Source organism: Pongo pygmaeus, chromosome X (genome assembly GCF_028885625.2).
Source record: "Pongo pygmaeus isolate AG05252 chromosome X, NHGRI_mPonPyg2-v2.0_pri, whole genome shotgun sequence".
NCBI classification, from domain to species: Eukaryota; Metazoa; Chordata; class Mammalia; order Primates; family Hominidae; genus Pongo; species Pongo pygmaeus.
This window is the reverse complement of record NC_072396.2, coordinates 68,343,423-68,369,519: the sequence shown is the minus strand read 5'-3', so window position 1 is coordinate 68,369,519 and position 26,097 is coordinate 68,343,423. Positions and strand designations below refer to the sequence as shown.

Here is a 26,097-nt window from a genome sequence, read left to right as displayed (position 1 = left end):
CCATTTTCCCTATCCCCCAACTGCCATTCCCAGCCTCTTGTACCTACTCTTCTACTCTCTATTCCCGTGGGTTCTGTTGTTATTTTTAGATCCCACAAATAAGTGAGAAAGTGGGATATTTGTCTTTCTGCCTGGCTTATTTTACTTAACATAATGACCCCCAGTTCCATCAATGTTGTTGCAAATGACAGAATCTCATTCTACTTTTATGGCTGAGTAGTACTGCATTGTTTACATATATTACATTGTCTCTACCCAGTCATCTGTTCAACACTTTGGTTGCTTCCAAATCTTGGCTATTGTGCATGGGGCTACAATAAACATGGGAGTGCAGATATATTTTTGATATACTGATATACTTTCTTTTGGGTATATATCTCACAGTGGGATTGCTGGAACATATGGTAGTTCTATTTTTCTTTTTTTGAGGAACTTCTAAACTGTTTTTCATAGTGGTTTTACTAATTTACATTACCACCAACACTGTATGAGGTTTCCTTTTTCTCCACATTCTCGCCAGCATTTGTTATTGCCTGTCTTTTGAATAAAAGTCATTTTAATTGAGGTGAGATAATATTTTATTGCAGTTTTGATGTGCATTTCTCAGATGATCAATGATATTGAGCACCTTTTCATACACCTGTTTTCCATGTGTATGTCCTCTTTTGAGAAATGCCTATTCAGGACTTTCACCCATTTTAAAATCTGCTTATTATATTTTTCCTTTCCTATAGAGTTGTTTTAGCTCCTATATATTCTGATTACTAATCCATTGTCATATGAATAGTTTGCAAATATTTTCTCTAATTCTGTAGGTTGTCTGTGCATTTTGTTGATTGTTTTCTTTGCTGTGCAAAACTTGTGATCGCATTTGTCCATTTTTGTTTTGGTTGCCTGTGCAATAAATAGCACTTAATAGTGTATTACTCAAGAAATCTTCACCCAGTCCAATGTCCTGATGAATTTCTCCAGTACTTGCCTTTAGTAGTTTCACAATTTGAGGTCTTATATTTGCATCTTTAATATGTTTGGATTTGACTTTTGTATATGGTGAGAGACCGGGATCTAGTTTCATTCTTCTGCATACGGATATCTAGTTTTCTTAGCACCACTTATTGAAGAGACAGTCCTTTCCCCAAAGTGTGTTCTTAGCACCTTTGTCAAAAATGAGTCCACTGCAGGTGAACAGACTTATCTCTGACTTCTCTATTCTGTTCCACTGGTCTATTTGTGTGTTTTTGTGTCAGTACCATGTATTTTGGTTACTATAAGTATTAGTACATTTTCATGCTGCTATAAAGAACTAACTTAAAAATGGGTAATTTACAAAGAAAAAAGGTTAAGTTGACTCACAGTTCTGCAGGCTTAACAGGAAGCATGACTGGGCAGCCTCAGAAAACTTATAATCATGGTGGAAGGTGACTGGAAAGCACATGCATCTTCACAATGTTGGAAGCATGCACATCTTCACAATGGCAGGACAGGAGAGAGAGTGAGGGTGTAAGTGTCACACTTTTAAGCCATCAGATCTCATAAGAACTCACTCACTATCATGAGAACTGCATGGGGGAAATCCACCCCAATGATCTAATTACCTCTCACCAGGTCCCTTCCCTGACACATGGGGATTACAATTCGAAACGAGATTTGTGTGGGGACACAGCCAAACCATATCACTATAGTTCTGTAGTATAATATGAAATAAGGTAATGTGATCACTCCAGTTTTTTTCTTTTTGCTCAGGATAGCTTTGGATATTCTGGGTCTGTTATGGTTCCCCATAAAATTTAGAATTGTTTTTCTATTTCTGTAAAAAGTATCAATGGTATTTGGAAAGGGATTGCATTAAATCTATAGATTGCTTTGGGTAGAATGGACATTTTAAAAATATGGATTCTTCCTATCCACAAACAGAGAATAACTTTCCATATTTTGGTGTTCTTTTTCATTTCTTGCATCCATGTTTAATTTTAAAAAATTTCACTTCTTTGGTTAAGTTAATTAATTCTATGTATTTTATTTTATTTGTAGCTATTGTAAATGGGATTGCCTTCATGATTTCTTTTTTTAGAAATGCTACTGATTTTTAATGTTAAATTTGTATCCTGCAAATTTATTGAATTTGTTTATCAGTTCTAATAGATTTTTGGTAAAGTCTCTGGGTTTTGTGAAGTATAAAATGATATCATCTGCAAACAACAATAGTTTGACTTCTTTCATTTTAATTTGGATGGTCTTCATTTCCTTCTCTTGTCTGATTGGTCTAGCTTGGACTTCTAGTACTATGTTGAATAACAGTGGTGAAAGTGAGCATCCTTGTTGTATTCCTGATCTTAGAAGAAAGGCTTTCAGGTTTTCCCCATTCAGTATAATACTAGCTATGGGTCTATTGTATATGCCTTTTATCATATTGACATATGTTTCTTGTATACCTAGCTTTTTGAGGGTGTTATTCTTTATGAAATGATGTTGAATTCAATGGATCTCTCTGCAGAAACCCTACAAGCCAGAAGACAGTGGGGCCCAATATTCAATATTTTTAAAGAAAAGAATTTTCAACTCAAAATTTCATATCCAGCCAAACTGAGTTTCATAAATGAAGGAGAAATAAATTTGTTTACAGACAAGCAAATGCTGAGGGATTCTGTACCACCAGGCCTGCCTTACAAGAACTCCTGAAGGAAGCACTAAATATGGGAAAGAAAACCGGTACCAGCCACTGCAAAAAGACACCAAAATATAAAGACCAGTGACACCATGAAGAAACTGAATCAACTAATGTGCAAAATAATCAGCTAGCATCATGATGACAGGATCAAATTCACATATAATGATATTAATGTTAAATGTAAATGGGCTAAATGCCCAAATTAAAAGACACAGACTGGCAAGTTGGATAAAGTCAAGACCTATCATTGTGCAGTATTCAGGAGACCCATCTCAAGTGCAAAGACACACATAGGGTCAAAATAAAGGAATGGAGGAATATTTACCAGGGAAGTGAAAAGCAAAAAAAGCTGAGGTTGCAGTCCTAGTCTCTGATAAAGCAGACTTTAAACCAACAAAGATCAAAAAAGACAAAGAAAGGCATTACATAATGGTAAAGGGATCAATGCAACAAGAAGAGCTAACTATCCTAAATATATATGCGCCCAATACAGAAGCACCTAGATTCATAAAACAAGTTCTTAGAGACCTACAAAGGGGCTTAGACTCCCACATAATAATAGTGGGAGACTTTAACACCCCACTGTCAATATTGAACAGAACAATGAGACAAATTATTAATAAGAATATTCAGGACTTGAACTCAGCTCTGGACCAGGTGGACCTAATAGACATCTACAGAACTCTCCACCCCAAATCAACAGAATATACATTCTTCTCAGCACCCCATAGCACTTATTCTAAAATCAACCATATAATTGGAAGTAAAACACTTCTCAGCAAATGCAAAAAAAAAAAAAAAAGACAAAAACGAAAAACCGGAAATTATAACAAACGGTCTCTCAGACCACAGTGCAATCAAATTAGAACTTAGGACTAAGAAACTCACTCAAAACCACACAACTCTATGGAAACTGAACAACCTGCTTCTGAATGACTACTGGGTAAATAAATAAATTAAGGCAGAAATAAATAAGTTATTTGAAACCAATGAGAATGAAGACACAACATACCAGAATCTCTGGAACACAGTTAAGCAGCATTTAGAGGAAAATTTATAGCACTAAATGCCCACATCAGAAAGCAGAAAAGATATAAAACCAACACCCTGACATCACAGTTAAAATAACTAGAGAAGAAAGAGCAAATAAATTCAAAAGCTAGCAGAAGACAAGAAATAACTAAGGTCAGAGTGGAACTGAAGAAGATAGAGACATGAAAAACCCTTCAAAAATCCATGAATCCAGGAGGTGGTTTTTTGAAAAGACTAACAAAATAGATAGACCACTAGCCAGACTAATAAAGAAGAAAAGAGAGAAGAATCAAATTGACCCAATAAAAATGATAAAGGGGATATCACCACTGATCCCACAGAAATACAACCTACCATCAGAGAATATTGTGAGCACCTCTACACAAATAAACTAGGAAACCTAGAAGAAATCAATAAATTCCTGGACATATTCACCCTCCCAATATTAACCTGAGAGAAGTCACATCCCTGAATAGACCAATAACAAGTTCTAAAATTGAGGCAGTAATTAATAGCCTACCAACCAAAAGAAAGGCCAGGACCAGACAGATTCACAGCCAAATTCTACCAGAGGTACAAAGAAGAGCTGGTACCATTTTTTCTGAAACTGTTCCAAACAATAGAAAAAAAGGGACTTCTCCCTAACTCAATTTATGAGGCCAGCATCATCCTGATTCCAAAACCTGGCAAAGACTCAACAAAAAAAGAAAATTTCAGGCCAATATCCCTGATGAACATCGATGTGAAAATTCTCAATAAAATTCTGGCAAACCAAATTCAGCAGCAAATCAAGTTGGCTTCATCCCTGAGATGCAAGGCTGGTCCAACATATGCAAATCAATAAATGTACTCCATCACATAAACAAAGCCAACAACAAAAATCACATGATTATCTCAATAGATGCAGAAAAGGCCTTTGACAAAATTCAACAGCCCTTCATGCTAAAAACTCTCAATAAACTAGGCACTGATGGAACATATCTCAAAATAATAAGAGCTATTTATGACAAACCCACAGCCCATATCACACTGAATGGGCAAAAGCTGGAAGAATTCCCTTTGAAAACTGGCACAAACAAGGATGCCCTCTCTCACCACTCCTATTCAACATAGTATTGGAAGTTCTGGCCAGGGCAATCAGGCAAGAGAAAGAAAGAAAGGGTATTTAAATAGGAAGAGAGGAAGTCAAATTGTCTCTGTTTGCAGATGACATGATTTTATATTTAGAAAACCTCATCGTCTCAGCCCAAAAACTCCTTAAGTTGATAAGCAACTTCAGCAAAGTCACAGGATAGAAAATCAATGTGCAAAAATCACAAGCATTCCTATACACCAATAATAGACAGAGAACCAAGTCATAATTGAACTCCCATTCACAATTACTACAACAAGAATAAAATACCTGGAAATACAACTTAACAGCTTAGAAGGGACCTGAAGGACCTCTTCAAGGAGAACTACAAGCCACTGCCCAAGGAAATAAGAGAGGACACAAACAAATGGAAAAACATTCCATGCTTATGGATAGGAAGAATGAATATCATGGAAATGGCCATACTGTCCAAAGTAATTTATAGATTCAATTCTATTTCCATCAAGCTACCATTAACTTTCCTCACAGAACTAGAAAAACTACTTTAAATTTAGTATGGAACCAAAAAAAGAGCCTGTATAGCCAAGACAATCCTAAGTAAAAAGAACAAAGCTAGAGGCATTAGGCTACCTGACTTCAAACTATACTACAAGGCTACAGTAACCAAAACAGCATGATACTGGTACCAAATCAGATATGTAGACCAATGGAACCGAATACAGGCCTCAGAAATAACACCACACATCTACAACCATCTGATCTTTGACACACCTGACAAAAACAAGCAATGGGGAAGGAATTCGTTATTTAATAAATGATGTTGGGAAAACTGGCTAGACATATGCAGAAAACAGAAATTGGAACCCTTCCTTACACCTAATACAAAAATTAACTCAAGATGGATTAAAGACTTAAATGTAAAACCTAAAACAATAAAAACCTTAGAAGAAAGCCTAGGCAATACCATTCAAGACATAGGCATGGGCAAAGACTTCATGGCTAAAACACCAAAAGCAATGGCAACAAAAGCCAAAATTGTCAAATGGGATCTAATTAAATTAAAGAGCTTCTGCACAGCAAAAGAAACTATCTCAGAGTGAACAGGCAACCTACAGAATGGGAGAAAATTTTTGCGATCTATCAATCTGACAAAGGTCTAATATCCAGAATTGACAAGGAACTTAAACACATTTACAAGAAAAAGAACAACCTCATCGAAAATTGGGTGAAGGATATGAACAGACACTTCTCAAAAGAAGACATTTAGGTAGCCAACAAGCATATGAAAAAAAGCTCATCATCACTGGTCATTAGAGAAATGCAAATCAAAACCACAATGCGATACCATCTCACACTAGTTAGAATAGAGATTATTAAAAAGTCTGGAAACCATAGATGCTGGAGAGGATGCAGAGAAATCGGAATGCTTTTACACTTTTGGTGGTTATACAGTGTGGTGATTCCTCAAGCATCTAGAACCAGAAATACAATGTGACCCAGCAATCCCATTACTGGGTATATACCCAAAGAATTATAAATCATTCTACTATCAAGACACATGTACACATATGTTTATTGCATATGTTGTACTTATACACCATGAAATATTATGCAGCCATAAAAAGGATGAGTTCATGTCCTCTGCAGGAGTATGGATGAGGCTGGAAACAAAACCAAACACTGCACTTTCTCACTCATAAGTGGGAGTTGAACAATGAGAACACATGGACACAGGGAGGGGAACATTACACATTAGAGCCTTTTGGGGATTGTGGGGCAAGGGGATGGAGAGCATTAGGACAAATACCTAATGCATGCGGTGCTTAAAACCTAGATGATGGGTTGAAAGGTGCAGCAAACCACCATGGCACATGTATACCTATGTAACAAACCTGCACGTTAAGCACATGTATCCCAGAACTTAAAATAAAATTAAATTAAAAAAGAAAGGATGTTGAATTTTATCAAATGCTTTTTCAGCATCAATTGAAAGGATCATCACTGCAGGACTCAGTGTCCATGGAGCAACTACCTTGTTCTCTACTAGCCCCATACCTACAGCCCAAGGGACCAGCAAACAATTGCCCTCCATCATGTTGGGTCCCATATCCCCCACTGGCTCACAGCCTCAGTCAACCAGGGACCTGACATCATTGCATGAATTATCACAGTATAATTCACTGTAATTCACATAATCACACCATTGTTATGAATCAAAATCTGCCCAAAAAGAGATATCTTAGTTTTCTCAAAATCAAAGAATGTTTTAAAAGACCACACAGCTGCTGAATAATCAACTTGTGAAACTGAGATGTTTCTAGAATGAAACAGTAAATGTGCCTGTAATAACTTAATTTTTTTATGTCAGAAAATTATATTTGTCTCCATCTTTTTTCCCACAGTATATTAAATAAAAAGGGAAATAAGGTATAAATAGACTTTGTAAACTTTTTACATTGAAAAAGCCATGAAGTAAGCAGATAAGACAGATATTCTGTAAATTGGAGGGGCATATAGGATATTTTTGAAAAGGCACCAAGTCCTCAGATGGGCTTAGAAAATTCACTGTATAATCCATATATCATTTTACTTGACTTGCACGTCTTCAGGTGCTTGTGTTTACTGTGTTCTTGCCATTAACTAAATGTCTCAGTCTGTCACAGTGTATAATATTCTGTGAATTTTCTTGTATTATAGTTTTATTGTTGGTCTCTTTGCATCGATGATACAGCAGCAACAACATTTTAAAATTATTGTTATTATTGATTCCTAGTTTTATTCTGTTTTGCCAGAGAAGATGCTTGATATTATTTCTATTTTGTTGAATACTTTAAGACTTACTTCTTGACCTAACATATGGTCTATCCTTGAGAATGATCCATGTGCTGAGGAAAATAATGTGTATTCTGCAGCTGTTGAATGAAATGTTCTGTAAATATCTCTTATGTTTATTTGATCCATAGTGCAGATTATTTCTGGTGTTTGTTGATATATTTTTAATGGTCTAGAAGATACATCCCATGCTGAAGGTGGTGGGGGGCAGTTTGAAGTCTCCAGGCATTATTGTATCTCTCTTATTCTATAAGAATATGTGCCTTATATATCTGGGTGATCAAGTGTTAAGTGCATATAAATTTACAATTGCTATATCTCCTGCTGAATTGACCACTTTATGGTTATATAATTATGGTCATTGCCTCTTCGTATAGGTTTTGTCTTGAAATCAATCTGATTTCAAGTATAGCAACTCCTGTCTTTTCTTTTTTTTTTTTTTTTTTAATACTTTAAGTTCTAGGGTACCTGTGCACAACATGCAGGTTTGTTACATATGTATACTTGTGCCATGTTGGTGGGCTGCACCCATTAGCTCATCATTTACATTATGTATATCGCCTAATGCTATCCCTCCCCCTCCCCCCACCCTACGACAGGCCCCGGTGTGTGACATTCCCCTTCCTGTGTCCAAGTGTTCTCATTGTTCAATTCCCACCTATGAGTGAGAACATGCAGTGTTTGGTTTTCTGTCCTTGCAATAGTTTGCTCAAAATGATGGTTTCCATCTTCATCCATGTCCCTACAAAGGACATGAACTCATCCTTTTTTATGGCTGCATAGTATTCCATGGTGTATATGTGCCACATTTTCTTAACCCAGTGTGTCATTGATGGAAATTGGGTTGGTTCCAAGTCTTTGCTATTGTGAATAGTGCCACAATAAACATACGTGTGCATGTGTCTTTATAGCAGCATGATTTATAATCCTTTGGGTATATATACAGTAATGGGATGGCTGGGTCAAATGGTATTTATAGTTGTAGATCCTTGAGGATTCACCACACTATCTTCCACAATGGTTGAACTAGATTACAGTCCCACCAACAGTGTAAAAGCATACCTATTGGGGGTGGAGCCAAGATGGCTGAATAGGAACAGCTCCAGTCTGCAGCTCCCAGCATGAGCAATGCAGAAGACGAGTGATTTCTGCATTTCCAATTGAGGTACCGGGTTCATATCACTGGGGAGTGTCAGAAAGTGAGTGGAGGACAGTGAGTGCAGTGCACCGAGCGTGAGCTGAAGCAGAGCGAGGCATCGCCACACCTGGGAAGCACAAGGGGTCAGGGAATTCCCTTTCCTAGTCAAAGAAATGGGTGACAGATGGCACCTGGAAAATTGGGTCACTCCCACCCTAATACTGCGCTTTTCCAATGGTCTTAGCAAACGGTACACCAGGAGATTATATCCCCTGCCTGGCTCGGAGAGTCCTACGCCCACGGAGCCCTGATCATTGCTAGCACAGCAGTCTGAGATCAAACTGCAAGGCGGCAGCGAGGCTGGGGGAGGGGTGTCTGCCATTGCCGAGGCTTGAGTAGGTAAACAAAGCAGCCGGGAAGCTGGAACTGGGTGGAGCCCACCGCAGCTCAAGGAGGCCTGCCTGCCTCTGTAGACTCCATCTCTGGGGGCAGGGCATAGCCAAACAAAAGGCAGCAGAATCCTCTGCAGACTTAAATGTCCCTGTCTGACAGCTTTGAAGAGAGTAGTGGTTCTTCCAGCACACAGCTGGAGATCTGAGAACGGACAGACTGCCTCCTCAAGTTGGTTCCTGACCCCTGAGTAGCCTAACTGGGAGGCACCCCCCAGTAGGGGCAGACTGACAGCTCACAGGGCTGGGTACTCCTCTGAGACAAAACTTCCAGAGGAACAATCAGGCAGCAACATTTGCTGCTCACCAATATCCACTGTTCTGCAGCGTCTGCTGCTGATACCCAGGCAAACAGGGTCTGGAGTGGACCTCTGGCAAACTGCAACAGACCTGCAGCTGAGGGTGCTGACTGTTAGAAGGAAAACTAACAAACAGAAAGGACATCCACACCAAAACCCCATCTGTATGTCACCATCATCAAAGACTAAAGGTAGATAAAACCACAAAGGTGGGGAAAAAACAGAGCAGAAAAACTGGAAACTCTAAAAATCGGAGGGCCTCTCCTCCTCCAAAGGAATGCAGCTCCTCACCAGCAATGGAACAAAGCTGGATGGAGAATGACTTTGACGAGTTGAGAGAAGAAGGCTTAAGACGATCAAACTACTCTGAGCTAAAGGAGGAAGTTCGAACCCATGGCAAAGAAGTTAAAAACTTTGAAAAAAAAATTAGACAAATGGCTAACTGGAATAACCAATGCAGAGAAGTCCTTAAAGGACCTGATGGAGCAGAAAACCAAGGCATGAGAACTACGTGATGAATGCACAAGCCTCAGTAGCCGACTCGATCAACTGGAAGAAAGGGTATCAGTGATGGAAGATCAAATGAATGAAATGAAGCAAGAAGAGAAGTTTAGAGAAAAAGAATAAAAAGAAACGAATAAAGTCTCCAAGAAATATGGGACTATGTGAAAAGACCAAATCTGTGTCTGATTGGTGTACCTGAAAGTGACGGGGAGAATGGAACCAAGTTGGAAAACACTCTGCAGGATATTATCCAGGAGAACTTCCCCAATCTAGCAAGGCAGGCCAACATGCAAATTCAGGAAATACAGAGAATGCCACAAAGATACTCCTTGAGAAGAGCAACCCCAAGACACATAATTGTCAGATTCACCAAAGTTGAAATGAAGGAAAAAATGTTAAGGGCAGCCAGAGAGAAAGGTCAGGTTACCCACAAAGGGAAGCCCATCAGACTAACAGCAGATATCTCGGCAGAAACTCTACAAGCCAGAAGAGAGTGGGGGCCAATATTCAACATCCTTAAAGAAAAGAATTTTCAACCCAGAATTTAATATCCAGACAAACTAAGCTTCATAAGTGAAGGAGAAATAAAATCCTTTACAGACAAGCAAATGCTGAGAGATTTTGTCACCACCAGGCCTGCTCTAAAAGGGATCCTGAAGGAAGTGCTAAACATGGAAAGGAGTAACCAGTACCAGCCACTGCAAAAACATGCCAAATTGTAAATACCATCGAGGCTAGGAAGAAATGGCATCAACTAACGAGCAAAATAACCAGCTAACATCATAATGACAGGATCAAATTCACACATAACAATATTAACCTTAAATGTAAATGGACTAAATGCTCCAATTAAAAGACAAAGACTGGCAGATTGGATAAAGAGTCAAGACATATCAGTGTGCTGTATTCAGGAGACCCATCTCACATGCACAGACACACATAGGATCAAAGTAAAGGGATGGAGGAAGATCTACCAAGAAAATGGAAAACAAAAAAAGGCAGGGGTTACAATCCTAGTCTTGGATAAAACAGACTTTAAACCAACAAAATCAAAAGAGACAAAGAAGGCCATTACATAATGGTAAAGGGATCAATTCAACAAGAAGAGCTAACTATCCTAAATATATATGCACCCAACACAGGAGCACCCAGATTCATAAAGCAAGTCCTTAGAGTCCTAGAAACAGACTTAGACTCCCACACAATAATAATGGGAGACTTTAACACCCGACTGTCAACATTAGACAGATCAACAAGGCAGAAAGTTAACAAGGATATCCAGGAATTGGACTCAGCTCTGCACCAAGCAGACCTAATAGACATCTACAGAACTTTCCACCCCAAATCAACAGAATATACATTCTTCTCAGCACCACACCACACTTATTCCAAAATCGACCACATAGTTGGAAGTAAAGCTCTCCTCAGCATATGTAAAAGAACAGAAATTATAACAAACTGTCTCTCAGACCACAGTGCAATCAAACTAGAACTCAGGATTAAGAAACTCACTCAAAACCACTCAACTACATGGAAACTGAACAACCTGCTCCTGAATGACTACTGGGTACATAATGAAATGAAGGGAGAAATAAATATGTTCTTTGAAACCAACAAGAACAAAAACACAACATACCGGAATCTCTGGGATACATTCAAAGCAGTGTGTAGAGGGAAATTTATAGCACTAAATGCCCACAAGAGAAAGCAGGAAAGATCTGAAATTGACACCCTAACATCACAATTAAAAGAACTAGAAAAGCAAGAGCAAACACATTCAAAAGCTAGCAGAAGGCAAGAAATGACTAAGATCAGAGCAGAACTGAAGGAAATAGAGACACAAAAAACCCTTCAAAAAATCAATGAATCCAGGAGCTGGTTTTTTGAAAAGATCAACAAAATTGATAGACTGCTAGCAAGACTAATAAAGAAGAAAAGAGAAAAGAATCAAATAGATGCAATAAAAATGATAAAGGGGATATCACCACTGATACCACAGAAATACAAACTACCATCAGAGAATACTTTAAACACCTCTACGCAAACTAGAAAATCTAGAAGAAATGGACAAATTCCTGGACACATACACCCTCGCAAGACTAAACCAGGAAGAAGTTGAATCCCTAAATAGACCAATAACAGGATCTGAAATTGTGGCAATAATTAATAGCCTACCAACCAAAAAAAGTCCAGGAACAGACGGATTCACAGCTGAATTCTTCCAGAGGTACAAAGAGGAGCTGGTACCATTCCTTCTGAAAGTATTCCAATCATTAGAAAAAGAGAGAATCCTCCCTAAGTCATTTTATGAGGCCAGCAACAGCCTGATGCCAAAGCCTGGCAGAGATACAACAAAAAAAGAGAATTTTAGACCAATATACCTGATGAACGTCAATGCAAAAATCCTCAATAAAATACTGGCAAACCGAATCCAGCAGCACATCAAAAAGCTTACCCACCATGATCAAGTAGGCTTCATCCCTGGGATGCAAGACTGATTCAACATACACAAATCAATAAATGTAATCCAGCATATCAACAAAACCAAAGACAAAAACCACATGATTATCTCAATAGATGCAGAAAAGGCCTTTGACAAAATTCAGCAGCCCTTCATGCTAAAAACTCTCAATAAATTAGGTATTGAAGGGATGTAGCTCAAAATAATAAGAGCTATTTATGACAGACCCTCAGCCAATATCATACTGAATGGGCAAAATCTGGAAGCATTCCCTTTGAAAACCGGCACAAGACAGGGATGCCCTCTCTCACCATTCCTATTCAACATAGTGTTGGAAGTTCTGGCCAGGGCAATCAGGCAGGATAAAAAAAAAAGGGTATTCAGTTAGGAAAAGAGGAAGTCAAATTGTCCCTGTTTGCAGATGACATTATTGTATATTTAGAAAACCCCATTGTCTCAGCCCAAAATCTCCTTAAGCTGATAAGCAACTTCAGCAAACTCTCAGAATACAAAATCAGTATGCAAAAATCACAAGTATTCCTATACACCAATAACAGACAAACAGAGAGCCAAATCATGAGTGAACTCCCATTCACAATTGCTTCAAAGAAAATAAAATACCTAGGAATCCAACTTACAAGGGATGTGAAGGACCTCTTCAAGAGAAACTACAAACCACTGCTCAACGAAATAAAAGAGGACACAAACAAATGGAAGAACATTCCATGCTCATGGATAGGAGAATCAAAATCGTGAAAATGGCCATACTGCCCAAGGTAATTTATAGATTCAATGCCATCCCCATCGTGCTACCAATGACTTTCTTCACAGAATTGGAAAAAAAACTACTTTAAACTTCACATGGAACCAAAAAGGAGCCCACATTGCCAAGACAATCCTAACCCAAAAGAACAAGCTGGAGGCATCATGCTAACTGACTTCAAACTATACTACAAGGCTACAATAAACAAAACAGCATGGTCCTGGTACCAAAACAGAGATATAGACCAATGGAACAGAACAGAGCCCTCAGATATGATACCACACGTCTACAACCATCTGATCTTTGATAAACCTGACAAAAACAAGAAATGGGGATAGGATTCCCTATTTAATAAATGGTGCTCAGAAAACTGGCTAGCCATATGTAGCAACTCCTGTTCTTTCTTTGTTTCAAATATCATAGAATATCTTTTTCCATCCCTTTATCTTCAGTCTGTCTGTGTCTTTACAAGGGAAGTCTGTTTCTCATAGGCAACATATCATTGGGTCTTTTTAAAATCAATTCAGCCACTCTATGTTTTTTGATCGTAGAATTTAGTCCATTTACATTTGATGTTATTAGTAATACTGAATAATTAGTAACATTCAATGATAAGTGAAGACTTACTCCTGCCATTTTGTTATGTGTTTCCTGGTTGTTTTGTAGTCTTATTTCTTTCCTTCCTTCTCGTCTTCCTTTTAGTGAAGGTAATTTTGTCTGGTGGTATGCTTTAATTTCTTAATTTTTTTTGTATCTGTTGTTCATTTTTTTGATTTGAGATTACCATGAGGCTTGCAAATACTATCTTATAACTCATTATTTTCAGGGTGATAATGTCTTAACACTCTTTACTTAAACAAACAAGAATAAAGTAAACTAAAAAACACTCTACACCTTAAATTAATCTCAAGTCTTTTTAATCTTTCAATTTCTATTTATATCTCACTGTACTGTCTTTGACTTGAAAAGTTGTAGTTCTTTTTGACTGGTTCTTCTTTAAGTGTTTCTATTTAAGATAGGGGGAGTTTACAAGCCATATTTATTGTGTTATAATATTTTGAATTTTCCTTTGTGCTTATCAGTGAGTATTGTAAGGTTAGATGATTTCTTTTTTTTTTTTTTTTTGAGACAGAGTCTCGCTCTGTCACCCGGGTGGGAGTGCAGTGGCATGATCTCCACTCACTGCAAGCTCCACCCCCCAGGTTCATGGCATTCTCCTGCCTCAGCCTCCCGAGTAGCTGGGACTACTGGCACCAGCCACCATGCCCAGTTAATTTTTTTGAATTTTTAGTAGAGATGGGGTTTCACCGTGTTCGCCAGGATGGTCTCGATCTCCTGACCTCGTGATCTGCCCGCCTCAGCCTCCCAAAGTGCTGGGATTCAGGCTGAGCCACCGTGACCGACCTCCAGATGATTTCTTATTGCTCACTAATGTACTTTCTTTCTGATCGAAGTACTTCCTTTAGCATTTCATGTAGGCTAAGTCTGGTGTTGGTAAAATTCCTCAGCTTTTGTTTGTCTGGGAAAATCTTTATTTCTTCATTATGTTTGAAGAATATTTTTGTTTGGTTAACCGTTTCTTTTTTTTCCCTGAAGCTCTTTAAGTATGTCATGTCACTTTTTTGTTGCTTGCAAGGTGTCCACTGAAAAGTTTGCTGCCAGGTGTATTGTGGCGCTACTGTATATTATTTGTTTCTTTTCTCTTGTTGCTTTTAGGATCCTTTCTTTACTCTTGACCTTTGGGAGTTTGATTATTAAGTGCCTTGGGGTAGGCTTCTTTGGGTTAAATCTACTTGGGGTTCTGTAAACTTCTTGTACTTAGATATCGATTTTTTTTCCAGGTTTGGTAAGTTCTGTGTTATTATTCTTTTGAATAATCTTTCTAATCATATCTCTTTCTCTACCTCCTCTTTAAGGTCAGTAACTCTTAGATTTGCTCTTATGAGGCCGTTTTCTAGATATTCTAAGTGTGCTTCATTGTTTTTTATTCTTTTTTTTGTCTCCTCGGACTGTACATTTTCAAATAGCCTACCTTCAAGTCCACTAATTTGTTCTTCTGCTTGATTAATTCTATTAAAAGACTTTGGTGCATTCTTCAGTATGCCAATTGCATTTTTTTCAGTTCCAGAATTTCTACTTGATTCTTTTTAATTATTTTAATATTTTTATTAAATTTATCTTATAGAACTTTGAATTCCTTCTCTGTGATATCTTGAATTTCTCAGTTTTCTCGAAACAGCTATCCTGAATCATCTGAAAGGTCACATATCTCTGTTTCTCTGGGATTGGCTCCTGGTGCCTTATTTAGTTTGGTGGAGTCATGTTTTCCTATATGGTCTTGATGCTTGCAGATGTTCTTTGGTGTCTGGGCATTGAAAAGTTATGTATTTATTGTAGTCTTCACAATCTGGGTTTGTTTGTACTCAGTCCATCTTGAGAAGGCTTTCTGGGTATTTGAAAGGACTTGGGTGTTGTGATCTTAGCTGTATCTGCATTAGAGGGGAACCCAAGCCCAATAATACTGTGGTTTCTGTAAACTCATAAAGGTATCACTTTGGTGGTCTTGGATAAGATCTGGAAGAATTCTATGTATTAAGGCAGAAACGCTTGTTTTCTTTCCTTACTTTTCCCAAACAGAATATCTCTCTTTGCTGAGCTGCTTGGAGCTAGGTGTCAGATGGCTTAAGCAGCCCAGTGAGTACCAACACTGGATATATGCTGGGTCAGACCTGAGGCCAGCAAAACACTCGGTTTCACCCAAGGCCCATTGTAACCACTGTCTGGCTACCACCTATTTCCACTCAAGGCTGGAGGGCAATACAATCTGCCGGTCATAGAGCCAGCCAGGGTTGCGTCTCTCCCTTCAGGGCAGCAAGTTTCCCCAGTACCAGGGCAGTCCAGAAATACTGTCCAGCCACCAAAGACTAGAGTCAAAAACCTTAGAAATCTACCTGTGCTATTGTACTATGGCTGAGTTGGTGCTCAAACAATGAGATGCTTTCCCTATCCTCTCCACAGGAAACAGAGCCTCAGCTCATTACCACCACCATCACAGGCCCACTGGAAGTATTTTCAAGCTACCACTGATGTTCACTTAATGCCCAATGGATCTTTAGCATGTGGTGAATGTTGCCAGGCTTGAAACTCACCCTTTAGGGCAGTGGGCTCCCTTTTGGCCCAAGGCACGTCCAGAAATGCTGTCTAAGAGCCATGGTCTGGAATCAGAGACCCCAAGAGCCCACTTGCTACTCTACCCTCCTGTGGCCAAGCTGGTACCTAAGGTGCAAGACAAAGTCCCCTTTACTTTTTCCTCTGCTTTTCTCAAGTAGGAGGAGTCTCTCACTGTAGCTATCACAGCTGAAAATGTGCTGGATCTCACCTGAAGCCAGCATGTCCCAGTCTCACCCAAGGCCTATGGTGTACTACCTGGGCATTGCTGTGGGTTATTCAGGGGCCAATATATCTTTAGGCAGCAGGTGATGGGTCCTGCCTGGATTGGGTCGTTTCCTTCAAGGTGGTGGGTTCCCTTCTGGCTCAGGATGTATCTAGAAATGTCATCCAGGAACTAAGGCCTACAATGGGGGACTCAAAACTTTGATCAGTGCTCCCCCCTACTGTGGCTGAGCTGATATTCAAGGTTCAAGACAAAGTCCTCTTTACTCTTCCCTCTCATTTCCACAAGTGGAAGAAAGGCGTCTCTTTTGCAGCCATGAGCTATGCTGTCAAGGGTTGGGGGCGATGTGGCATGTGCTCCCTTAGCCACTATGGCTGGTGTCTCAGCAGGTCACATTCCCCCGATGTGTACTGGCTCTTTGCTTAGCATAGCACTAGGACTCAGCTAGGAGTTGTGGTCCTTGTGTCCTACACTGCCTTTAAAATTTATTTAGAACCCCAAAGCACTTTAGTTTGCAGTGAACTCAAATTCCACCTGCTGGGTTGGATAATTCCCCTCTGGCTGGGGCTGGTCTAAATGCCTCCTCCATTGGCGGGCATCAGCTGAGTTCAGTCCTGTTTTGCTTTATGCTGTGACAGGGCAGCAAAACTCAAGTCTCACTGTGAAACTTGAGCTCAATGCAAGGTTTCACAACTGCTGTATCCTCCCTTTCCCAAGAGCACAGATTATTTTCTCACACCACACATCTACTGCTAGAGGATAGTGGAGAAGGAGTGGCATTAGAGATTCAAGACTTTCTTACCTACTTCAGTGCCTCATATGATTTGGCTGTGTCTCCTCTCAAATCTCATCTTGAATTGTAGTTCCCATACTCCCCATGTGTCATGGGAAGGACCTGATGGGAGGTAATTGGATCATGGGGGGCAGCTACCCTGCTTTTCTCATGATAGTGAGTGAGTTCTCACAAGATCTGATGGTTTTATAAGGGGCTTTTCCCCCTTTGCTGGACACACATCCTTGCTGATGCCATGTGAAGAAGGACATGATTGCTTCCCGTTCCCCCATGATTGTAAGTTTCCTGTGGCCTCCCGAGCCCTGCAGAACCTGAGTCAATAAAACTTCTTTCCTTTCTAAATTACCCAGTATCGGGCAGTTCTTTATAGCGGTGTGAGAGTGGACTAATACAGTGCCTATTTCAGTGATATAAAGTTAAAACCAAATACTATGAGTGCTCACCTGATTTTTTCTTCTTATGAATGTGCTATTTTTGTTTAGATAGTTATTACATTTGGTGTTCCTGTGGGAGGGATGCTTGATGGAGCCTTCTATTTGGCCATCTTACTCCATCCATAATCAATTAATGCTTAGTAATTTTTTTTTTTTACTTAAAAAATTTCAACTTTTGTTTTGGATTCAGGAGGTATATTTGCAAGTTTGTTACATGGGTATGTTACATGATGCTGAGATTTGCGGTATGATTGATCCTGTCACCCAGGTAGTGAGCGTAGTACCCAATAGGTAGTTTTTCTATATATATTACTATACTTTAATTTCTAGGGTACATGTGCACAACGTGTAGGTTTGTTACATGTGTATACATGTGCCATGTTGGTGTGCTGCACCCATTAACTCGTCATTTACATTAGGTATATCTCCTAATGCTATCCCTCCCACCTCCCACCACCCCACAACAGGCCCCAGTGTGTGATGTTCCCCTCCCTGTGTCCAAGTGTTCTTATTGATCAATTCTCACCTATGAGTGAGAACATTCGGTGTTTGGTTTTTTGTCCTTGCGATAGTTTGCTGAGAATTATGGTTTCCAGCTTCATCCATGTCCCTACAAAGGACATGAACTCATCCTTTTTTATGGCTGCATAGTATTCCATGGTGTATATGTGCCACATTTTCTTAATCCACTCTATCATTGATGGACATTTGTGTTGGTTCCAAGTCTTTGCTGTTGTGAATAGTGCCACAATAAACATACATGTGCATGTGTCTTTATAGCAGCATGATTTATAGTCTTTTGGGTATATACCCAGTAATGGGATGGCTGGATCAAATAGTATTTCTAGTTCTAGATCCCTGAGGAATCACCGCACTGTCTTTCACAATTGTTGAACTAGTTTACAGTCCCACCAACAGTGTAAAAGTGTTCCTATTTCTCCACATCCTCTCCAGCACCTGCTGTTTCCTGACTTTTTAATGATCACCATTCTAACTGGTGTGAGATGGTATCTCATTGTGGTTTACAAAATGGTTTTATATATGCTATCTCTTTCAATCCTAACAATTGTACTGTGGGGTGAATGGCATAATGCCTGTTGTATAAATGAAGAAACAGACTCAGATACATTATTCTTTCTTCCTTTTTCTCTATTTAGACAATCTACAAGGCCCACCATAGGAACTATATTCTTCACAGGAAAAACATAGACTGATTAACGTCCAACTTGAATTCAGTTCACCCTTCTCTGAATTCTTACTGTAAAGTCAGTTTTATGTATTTTACTACTGACATGCTATTTTTTCTTTTCAGTCTTTTCCTGTGTATTGTAATTTAGCAATGTAAAAAGACAAGCATAGATTTTACATTTAATGAATTTGATTCCTAACTGACCTTGATGCATACTTGTGTGATTTTATGCAGGATATCTAGTTCTCCAAACCTCAGTTTCCCCACCTGTGAAATGTGGATAACAATGCTTACCTCCCAATATCGTTTGGTTTATCAAATAAGAAAATTGAAAGTTTTCCTTCCTTCCTTTCTTTCCTTCCTTCCTTCCTTCCTTCTTCCTTCCTTCCTCTCTCCTGTCCTCTCTTCTTCTTTCCCTTCCTTTCTTAAAATATGTTCGCATTCAAATTGACGTTTTCCTTCCTTCTTCCCTTCCTTCCTTCCTTCCCTTCCTCTCTCCTGTCCTCTCTTCTTCCCTCCCTCCTTTCTTAAAATATGTCCACAATCAGGCTGAAAGCCCCATGATGTCAGTGCACATATCTTAAACCTCTGTTTCTTCCCCAACAGAGTTGAATTCATAATATTTGATACCTACATTTACTTGGAATTGGAAGGCTTGGAATGCATGTTTTTGGAGTACTAGGCTTCTACATATAGTCTCATCATCTAAGATCAACTTTCAGAGCCTTTGAATCTAAAATACTTTTGCTGGATCTAATTAAAATTTCAACATGCTGATAAGCAAGTTAATGGCTTCCATCTTCACAAATCATTTATTTGTCAAAAAGGGAAATGTAGTTTCTTTGATTTTAATGAATAGGTTTCCCCAGAAATTACACATTTTCTGAAATCATTATTAATACCAATTTTAAACACAAACTCTCCATTGGTGGCTTTTATCGTTGCTATGACACCAATAACAAGCAGTCACTACACTCATTGACAGAGAGAACTCACTTTAAATCCCTTAAAGTCTGCAATTACTTTTGGTTGGAGGTTAGTGAAAGAAGTGTGAGGTACACTTCAGCAGTTTCTAAAAAGTCTACACTAACACAAGGACTATGATAGACAATCCCCTAGAAAAATTGACATCTTCTTATATTCCATTCTTTATTCTTTCTCTTTCTGTTGTATGCCTGAGGGCTACAGCTCCAAATATTATATTTAAATAACCAGTTTCTTCAAATGATATTAAAGTGCTTTACAAATACTATTTCTTTAATCTTTCATAATGTCTAGAGCTCTGAAAGATGCATTAATATTTATTTGTACATTTGCTTGCATCTTGTTCAGAGCTTCAGTCTCAAGTCGGAAGAATTTTTTAAAAGAATATAAAACATTATCCTTATTCTTAAGTATTCTTACCTGTTCATACTTTTAGCATACATAAATAACAGTGACTCTTCCCTTTTTAATTCATTTTCCAGATGAGTTTCATTTATTCTAAGCCTGGATAAAATAATGTACAGCTTGCGGTAGTGGAAAAAAAAATGGGCTTAGAAATAGACCACAGATGGATTTCTGGATCCATCATATACTGGCTATGTGACTTTATACAGACCTTTAACCTCCTTGAGGCTCAATTACTTAATTTAGTACATAAAGATAAATAATAAAATGTGGTCATTATTATGAGACTCAAATGAGATGGTGGATCTTTGAAATACTTTGAAAATGTAAAGGATTATGCTAATTCTACCTCCGATAAAGCTATTAATGTAAGTGAATGTGTATTGTAATTCACAACAGAGAAATAATTTGTGCATTTTTTCTTTTTCCTTTTGAGGTATAAAATAGCATCCTAAAAATTAAATATATAATTTAAATCTTTCTATTAAAATTAAGAATAGGATATTAGAATATCAATGTTGGAATAGACCTTAGAGATAATCTAGTCCATCCCACATTACTGTATAAAAGGAGACAGGGAGGCCAAGAGGAAAAATAAACTTTTTTTTAGGTTATACAATTAGGCAGTGGTAAAATCAGGATTGGAACTCTGGTCCCCTTTCTTCCCATTCAATGTATTTCCTACTCTACTACAATGTCTTACCTAAATGGTCCTGTTGGGCTTTGTTATGAAGCTACTGTTCATCTCCAACTTTTCATTCATTGCTTTGAGCCAAGATTTTAATATGAACTGTTAAGCAGGCTTCTCCTTGGTGGGAGATTACTTTTCACAAAGAGAATGACCTAGAAGGCAATTCTTTCACACATTTTACCTTTCTGCCAGTAGATTGTAAACTATTGCATGGCTACTGGGGCAATAGGTAGGACAACCAGAAAATGTGACCCAAGGCTGGAGGTCATGTTATTTTTTCCTTAGGGATATATAGATATTGGTCTTGCTGGAGCAACAATAGAAAATAAGTTAGTGACTAGTATATGGTAAATATTCCTTTAGTGTTCATTTTATTCCATTTCTCCTCACATTATGCTAGAATGTTATTGCCTACAAAGTACTTTCATATTTTTTATTTCAAGTTATTTTCACAACAAATACATGAGGTAAGGATTATTCTCATATTACAGATGAGAAAACTGAGACTCTGAGAGAGTAAATTAATAGCCAAACTTCACACAGTAAACAAGAGAAGTAAGAGTTCAACCTAAATTCTCTGACCTCAAGTGAAGGGATCTTTCCACTATACCATAATGGCCTGCGATTTTGCCGTACTTAGTCAATTTTGAAAAATATTACTAAAGATGCGACTACAAATTAATAAATGCCATGTGGAAGAGGTTCTAAAGATTGTAACTAAACAAAAACAGACATATCTTAACCTTTCTTCGAAACTATATGAATACTTTTTTTCTTCCTCTTCTTTTTTTTTTCAATACAGACGAGGTCTCACTATGTTGCTCAGGCTGGTCTCGAACTCCTGAGCTCAAGTGATCCTCTCACTTTGGCCTCCCAAAATGCTGAGATTGCAGGAATGAGCCACCATGCCCAGGCAGCCACCATGTCTGGCCAACTACCTAAATACTTCTAAATTATAACAAGAGGCTTCAATTGCTTAGACTGATCAAGTGTCCAAAAGTATGCAACACAAGTCTAGAATCAGTCAGAATTAACCTTGCAATGCTGATTTAGCTAAACAAACAGATCTCAAAAGTTGGAAGGGCTTGATTCTACACTTACAAAGGATACTCTTATTCTGGAAATTTTGGTTCTCACTTATGTATTAATAATATATGGAAAAATGCAGAAGGAAAAATTAAAAAAAAGAACCATAGATGCTTCATTCCTGAGAATGGTTGCTTCTTTCTCTAGTGCAATTTTTTTAAAGTTGCATATATTGTGGTTGTGAAGTATTTTCTGAACATACCACGTGAAAAACTTTCCTCCAAAAACTATATAAAGTAGGGGCACAATGAAGTAGAGGTAGAATTCTTCATAAGAAAAGTATGAAATGATACAGTCACAGTTTTCTCTTAGATATTTAGATCTTTCTAAGCACAGTGTTAGAAGTCAGAGAGATCTGGATATAAAACAAAACCCTAAACTTAATAGCTATATGATCTTAGGCGAGTCAAATAACCTGCTTAAGATAGTTTTTTAATTTGTAAAATGGAGATGATAATACTTACATCATAGGATTGCTATGAGGATTAAATGTGATAACACATGTAAAGCTCTTGGTTCTTGATTTGTAAAGTTCCATAAGTGATATTCCCTTTCATCTCACTGCTTCCTATGATGATTTCCTGTTAATTCCAAAAGCCTACATATTTTCAACCTAAGAAGATAATTTTATTAGCTGTGTTGTTCAAATTTTCACCACTGATTTGATGCCTCAATCTTTCTGGAAGGAAGCTTCACTTTCTTATAAATAAAATGCCTTAACTTTTCATATTACACAGATTACCTCACTATAGTTTACTCTTTCAAACACACACACACACAACAACAACAACCACCACCACTAAAGTACCCACCTCTTAACACCTCAAAAATGTCCAATGTCTGGCATCGATCCTCAGCATGCTCAATTCTTCTTTGGAGGCCTGTAGTCCATGTCTGTATTTTTTACTTTTGTGACTTATCCATCACAACATGGCTTTTATCCTCTGTTGCTGAGGCAGAAATGCCGAAAGTAGTCCATAGCCTTGAGTAAAATAGATTCAATGAGCAGAAGGCAAACCTATGATGAGAACTTGATAAATCGACCACTGAAACACCTTTTACCCATTTAAAGTTCAGTATTATAATTAGGGCAGAAAGATATTTGGATCTCAAAGGCTGAGATAATTGTGCTAATTATTCAATAATTGTGCTAATCCAAGATGTAGCACTTTTTTAGTCTTTTATACATATTGACCCTGAGAATATTCCACAAGCCTAAGAAAACTTACTTTGTGACTGTAAGATTCAGTCTAAAAGAATAATAGCTGAGTTATATGTATAATTTTGAATTATATTTACATAAATTATAAATAATACCATTTTTAAAAAGAGAACCACGGATGAACAGTGAATTTCATAACTATTATCTAAATTTTATTAAGTAGCAAAATGTTTTTATATATATTCTATCTATGATTTACAGATTAGGTATGACTACTTCCTCTTTTTGACCTTTTATGCAAAACAAAATAAGATCATAAATCTTAAAAGACCACAATTTAGAATAAACATGAATTCATAACTCCTTGAAATACACTACATTTTCACCATGAGGAGAATTTTCTGATCTAATTAAATGAAAAGACATGTGCAGTTTACAAACTTGACAGAAACATACAAACAAAAAAACACTTGAATAAGAATAGCCATCCCTTTCTACCTCACTCCAAAATAAAATAATGTCATTTTGAGAACATTAAAATTAAAATGTTAATCATTACACTAATAACCACTTGACATTTTATAATTTTAGGTGGTTCAAAAAATGTTTTCTATCTGGAAGTCAGATCATTAAACTATGGTCCAGAAGCAAAGTGTGGCCTAACAAAGGTTTGTGGAGGGTCTTTTTATTCTTCCCACTACCCAGCTTTGGGAATTTTTCCATTCCTTAAAGATTTCTTTTAGTAGTATAGTGTCTGTGTTTTCCAAACTCCAAATCAGGCCATAAATTCTGACACATGAGGGTTTTGTATTGTTTCTTGGTGCCGGATGCAATCCAGGAGGTGTAACTTAGATATCAAAAAATTAGAATTTCAGGACACATGACATTAGGACCTCCTAAGGGTGTGTCAAGAAAATAAATAGATAAAACAAAAGAAAAAAATTAGAAGTTTTGGGATATTCTGAAGGTTTATAAAGATAATAAAAGGGAATGTTTGAAATTAAAGAATGCCTTGGAAAATTTGTTTACTGTGTGAATAAAACATTTGAGTCAAGGTTACTGGATAGGTAAAAAAAAATCAGTTAAAATCGAGAAGAAACTGGAAATCTTATTTAATCTGAAATTATTAGAAAGTATATTCTACAGTTCATTTATACATAAGCAAATTTCAAAAAAATGGTATGTAGCTTTATGTAAATATACTCATAACTCTCTATTAGATGTGTGACATGTTCAAGAGTGAGGTGCTTTTCTAGAGTTGATATTGTAGGGATCTTAGGGTTACTGCCCAACTTTGTATTATCAACCTGTGGAAAAATCTGTTCCCATGAAGCACTGAGATTTGAGCTGGCTATACTAGCAAACATGTTATTTGCAGCTCCTTTTTGCCACAGCTGTCATGATGAAAGAGTCAGTCTTGTGTACCTATATCTGCTCCTGAGAAGTCCCCTTCTGATTCTACAGTTGTAATGATTTATAGATGCAATAACAATATCTTTGTAGGTAGCCAAGAAAAGGGTCACAAGTTGCCTCCACAGTCAGGAAGGACACTAAGAAGAAAGTTCTGACTAGCTTTCATTCTGCTATACTGAGCTTCACGAGGACAGGGTGAGTGTTATTCATCTCTAAGGCCCTGTACTAAGCCTTACATGTAGTAGATGCTCAATAAATGTCTGCTAAATAGCTTGTAAGATCCTCAAGAGAGAAAGCATTTTCCTGATCTTCCAAGTTTTTCATTATGTACTCATCACTGAATAGCAGCTATTTTTGTGAGTTGACTATCATCACATAGGGAAACATAATAAGAAGCAATGTTTTGAAGAAGCAGATAAAGTGAGTCACGTAATAGTGCAAATGTAGATATGTATCCTAGAGGAGCTGCTACTCACCTACCTTCCTGTGTGACCAGGATGAAGGAGATAGGTGGTCATTATCTCTTCTTTCAAGTATCACCTGGAAAACCCATCATTCTTAAAAGAAGCAGTGGCATCTTGCAACTTGGCTATTTAGTCTATTTCCTTGTAGAGGGGTAAAAACAAGCAGAATTGGTGACTGTTAATTACATAACCCCCTCAGAGTTAAATCTTTATAGAAGACAGAGGTAGTGAAAGGGATTACAAAAGAATATTAGCCTTTGCTAGCTTTTCAGAAATTAATCCTCACGATTGTCTGACTAGACAGACAGAAAGAGAGAGGGAGGTAAACTAAAATAAACATGGCATAGCAATGACAAAGAACAAATACATATACAAACACAACATGATCCAAAGAATTTTCTAAAATTCATAAGCAAGTTAAAGGACTATCTGTCAGGACAGATGACCATCATGAAGAAGAAATAAGCTTCTATTAAAAGAAGAAGCCAAATAAGCCTACTTCCACCACTTGGAAAAAAGCAACATTCTCTTTGGTAGAACCGACAAACCAGAAACCATTTCTCCCCCGATGGGGAAAACCACCTTTCTTCTGCTTGGGCTTTTTTTTTTTTTTTTTTTTTTATTCTATATTTACCAAGAAATATATCGCTGCGATAGACAGTTCATGTATACTAAATCATCAATATAGTTTAAGCCAATAAAAGCCAAATTGAGACTATTAAGTAGCCTAATGCTGTGTAACAGTCCAATGCTTGACTTCCTTAAAAAAATATATATATATATTCTTTGGTGAAATCAGCTTCATTCAGTTTTATGTTTTTTTTTGTTCTTTTTTTTTTTTTT

The 26,097-nt window shown here is 37.7% G+C and overlaps 1 protein-coding gene across 1 annotated transcript in view; it reads right to left on the bottom strand.

Moving 5' to 3' along the window:
- Positions 1-26,097, bottom strand: part of ZC3H12B (zinc finger CCCH-type containing 12B) — a 463,619-nt gene that overhangs the window by 106,462 nt on the left and 331,060 nt on the right. Inside the window, exons 3-4 of the mRNA XM_054471568.2 lie at positions 25,267-25,395; positions 23,028-23,197 (exon numbers count right to left, since the gene is read on the bottom strand). The gene's annotated coding sequence lies outside the window, so the exon portion shown is untranslated. The remainder of the gene's footprint in view (positions 1-23,027; positions 23,198-25,266; positions 25,396-26,097) is intronic.